The following is a 4,964-nucleotide window of genomic DNA, read 5'->3' as shown; positions in this document are numbered from 1 at the left end:
AAACTTTAGAAGTATTTTCTGCCTAATTGGTATTACTGAATATATTAGAAGACCATACCTTCTGAAAACTCATAAGAGCCATGAAATGAAGAAAACAACTGTTCTCTGGCTAGCATAATCAGGAGAGCAGTCAACTTTTTTCCCCCACGGAGGAATAAAGCACAGTCATGGTCTCATAAAATGATGCTTCCTTATTATTTAAATTATTATGTCCCTCAGGAGTGTATGACAAAGAGTAACAGTGTGACAGTCTGCTGTCTATTATATCCATTGGAGTTCTGCAGTGGTTTGTGAGGGTTGTATGTGGATACATGGTGGAAAAGAATAAGGGAAAAAGTTAAATGTGAATAATTTTAGTTTTAAAAGCTATCTTTTTGAAACTGTCTACTTTTTCCTCGACTTTTTATCTATTTCTCAACACAGCATTTTCCTTTTTTTTCCTAAGTTCATCTTCTTTGCTTCAGAGTTAATAGCAATGCCCATTTAACAGCAAATCTCCAAGAATTCATTCTATGGGTCATCATTGTGTGCTTTGGAGAATTCAACCTTCCTGAACTGTGAGTCAATTTTGATTCCTCAATATCTATGCAAAACAGTTGCTAAATGCTAATAATATAGAAAATGAAACATATTCAATCATCATTTGGAATTTTTTATGAGAGAAATCACGAGTGAAAATTTAAATCCACACAATTGTTATGAGCTCATATATCTGCTCTGCTTATAATTACCACAATCATTTTCCAGCTAATAGAATAATCATTAGGAACAGATAATTTAATAATGTGCACTGATTAATTGTTTCCAGATACACTTTCTTGATCTTAGAGTGAACATAGTCCCTTCTAGGTGGAAGGATAGGTGTCCATAGTGGTTTGTTAGGAAACAGAAATACGTTTTCAGAATGTGTCCGGATGAACCAATGTAGAGATGAAAGGAACTCAGAACTTGCTGATCTGCATCAAGAAGTGTCAGACAATGGAGAGGATTATGACATATTGAGTTACTGTCACTGTTTATTAAGAGGAGGATGCATAACTTAGCATTTCCTACTAAAATTTCATTGTAAGGAAACCAAGAGTTACTGAATAAGGGCCATGAAGCTCATCTCCTGGATTATTTCCTTTCTGGCACAATCCAGACTGATTACCATCACTCATTTGTGACTCACTGGGGGAAAGTCTTGCCTTTTTCTATTATTGTCATTGCATCAACTTTAATTAAATGTATTCAATTATTGTGTAATAGGAGATGTTTTATTAATAACTGTGCATATTATCATGGAAAATTCTCCTTTTCAGTAATGCTATCACATCAAATTTCTGGGGGGGGGGGGGGGAAGCCATGACTCAGAGTCCAGGTTGATAATAAGGAAAAAAGCTAGAGTCTTCAGTGCTCCATGTCTCATTGTCAAATAGGGCCCCCACCATAATTACCACACCATTACTGATCACCAGAAACTGACATTATAAAAAATATGACTTAACAAAGCTCCAGTCCCTACAGTGGCATTGCCCTCTTATAATTCATGTCCTTTGAAAATACAGATTTCAGCTTACTAATGAAGCCTATTTGCTTCTCTGTTCTTTGTTCAAATGAAATTATATTAACCAATTTTACTTTTTTTTAATTACAAATCAGTATACCAGATAATGAATGTCTAATATAATTTCAATATTCTAACAAATAAAATTGTTTTATTATTTGAATAACTATAATAAAACAAACATATTTGATATAATTATTTCTTTCACCTATAGGGTTTTCTGTTCAAAGAAAAGTGTAAGGAATATTCAAAGCTTATTATAAAACTACCAATTAGCATTCCAATTATGCAATTTTCAAAAGGAAAAAAAATAGTCACAAATACTGTTATTCTACATAAACAATTTTGTATATATTTCTAATATTTAAACACTATTATGAGCCCTATTTCTGACATCCTAACCTTACAATATTAAATAGAAAATTTCTGAAAAAACACTAAGCACATAACTTTCCTCCTCTACTTCTATCCAAAAGTGGAGTTATATTTTTAAATAATATTTAAAGGGGAATCAGCCATTTATATTGTTACAATAATGAGAAATGGGCTTAAAGAATGGAATGTGGAGTTTTACATTAGTATTTTCCTTCTAATGACCAAACAACTGTTGAAAGCACTAATCCACTCATGCTGTCAGATCAACTATCTGCAATTATATTTTATTCAAGTGTAAGCCCAGCATTAAACAAAGGGCTACTGAAATGGGAAAACAAAATTTTAAAATCATAAATAAATAGCGCATTAATGATCCTTTGGGCATTTGGCTCCCAATTATTTTAAAAAGTAGGGGTACTGGAAATAACTTTGATTTTTAAATCAGTCAGACATTCCACATGTTAGCAATATAAACTTTAACATGTTATTTAATCTCTCTCCTGTTATACAAGTTATAGAACTATTGAAAATAACACACAAGAGATATCTGGTTCAAGATAACTAACTAGGCTCAAACACTTGCCTCCTGAACCCCAAATTCTGGGAAAATAATACAACACAAAGAAAAATGAATTTCTAGAAATGCTGAAAGTCTGAGTTGGCATCATCAATTGATTGGAACAGTTGACTTTCCAGAAAATATAAGACAGATGACAACAAGACAAAGAAACCAAAGAGAGCCAAGAGAGCAGAACCACACAGGAAAGCAAAACCATAAAGAAAAATAAGGATGCCACTGAAAAGTGAAAGCTGAGAGTAGAATCCAAAAGGCCTCATGCAAGATTAGAGCTGTAAGAAAAAATGGGCAGGGGGCTGTTCATCAGGTAATTGGTTGAAGAACAGAGCAGTTGACTTTTGACCCTACTCGGAGGATATAATCATGAGAATAGGGTCCAAATTAGGAAATCTAACATTACAGTACAGTGTAGGCACAGCGGCGGCTGCAATGGGGCACTAGCGAAGCCAAGAGGAGCTACCCCATGCCCGAGGTAAGGAGCAGAGGCTGCACTTTGCTGGAGCAGCCGTGAAGAGATACCCCACATCCAAGGTAAGAAAAACCCCAGGAAGACAGTAGGCGCTGAGAGAGGGCACCAGAGGGCAGATAGACGGAAACCACAATCACAGACAACCAGCCAATATGATCACATGGACAACAGCCTTGTCTAACTCAGTGAAACTAAGGCATGCTGTGTGGGGCCACCCAAGATGGGCAGGTCATGGTAGAGAGGTCTGACAGAATGTGGTCCACTGGAGAAGGGAATGGCAAGCCACTTGAGGATTCTTGCCTTGAGAACCCTATGAACAGTATGAAAACGCAAAAATATAGGACACCGAAAGATGAACTCCCCAGGTCAGTAGGTGCCCAATATGTTTCTGGAGATCAGTGGAGAAATATCTCCAGAAAGAATGAAGGGATGGAGTCAAAGCAAAAACAACAACCAGTTGTAATGGGACTGGTGATGGAAGCAAGGTCCAATGCTGTAAAAAGCAATATTGCATAGGAACCTGGAATGTTAGGTCCATGAATCAAGGCAAAGTGGAAGTGGTCAAACAGGAGATGGCAAGAGTGAATGTTGACATTCTAGGAAACAGTGAACTAAGATGGACTGGAATGGGTGAATTTAACTCAGATGACTATTATATCTACTACTGCAGACAGGAATCCCTCAGAAGAAAAGCAGTAGCCATTAGGGTCAACAAGAGTCCAAAAAGCAGTACTTGGATGCAATCTCAAAAGCGACAGAATGATCTCTGTTCATTTCCAAGGCAAACCATTCAATATCATGGTAATCCAAGTCTATGCCCCAACCAGTAATGCTGAAGAAGCTGAGGTTGAACAGTTCTATAAAGACCTATAAGACCTTTTAGAACTAACACCCAAAAAAGATGTCCTTTTCATTACAGGGGACTGGAATGCAAAAGTATAAAGTCAAGAAACACCTGGAGTAATAGGTAAATTTGGCCTTGGAATGAGGAATGAAGCAGGGCAAAAGTTAACAGAGTTCTCCCAAGAGACTGCATTGGTCGTAGCAAACACCCTCTTCCAACAACATAAGAGAAGACTCTACACATGGACATCACCAGATGGTCAACACCAAAATCAGATTGATTATATTCTTTGCAGACAAAGATTGAAAAGCTCTATACAGTAGGCAAAAACAAGACCAGGAGCTGACTGTGGCTCAGATCATGAACACCTTATTGCCAAATTCAGACTGAAATTGAAGAAAGCAGAGAAAACCACTAGACCATTCAGGTATAACCTAAATCAAATCCCTTATGACTATACAGTGGAAGTGAGAAATAGATTTAAGGGACTAGATCTCATGGACAGAGTGCCTGATGAACTATGGATGGACGTTCGTGACATTGCACAGGAGACAGGAATCAAGACCATCCCCAAGAAAAAGAAATGCAAAAAAGCAAAATGGCTGTCTAAGGAGGCCTTACAAATAGCTAGGAAAAGAAGAGAAGTGAAAAGCAAAAAAAGAAAAGGAAAGATCTACCCACTTGAATGCAGAGTTCCAAAGAATACCAAGGAGATAAGAAAGCCTTCCTCAGTGATCAATGCAAAGAAATAGAGGGAAACAATATAATGGGAAAGTCTAGAGATCTCTTCAGGAAAGTTAGAGATACCAAAGGAATATTCCATGAAAAGATGGGCTCAATAAAGGGCAGAAATGGTAGGGACCTAACAGAAGCAGAAGATATTAAGAAGAGATAGCAAGAATACACAGAAGAACTGTACACAAAAGATCTTCATGACCCAGATAATCATGATGGTGTGATCAGTCACTTAGAGCGAGACATCCTCGATGTGAACTCACGGGGGACTTAAGAAGCATCACTACAAACAAAGCTAGAGGACGTGAAAGAATTCAGTTGAGCTATTTCAAATCCTCAAACATGATGCTGTGAAAGTACTGCACTCAATATGCCAGCCAATTTGGAAAACTCAGCAGTGGCCACAGGACTGGAAAAA

The sequence above is a fragment of the Ovis canadensis genome, chromosome 8 (genome assembly GCF_042477335.2).
Source record: "Ovis canadensis isolate MfBH-ARS-UI-01 breed Bighorn chromosome 8, ARS-UI_OviCan_v2, whole genome shotgun sequence".
NCBI lineage: Eukaryota > Metazoa > Chordata > Mammalia > Artiodactyla > Bovidae > Ovis > Ovis canadensis.
This window is presented reverse-complemented; position numbering follows the sequence as displayed.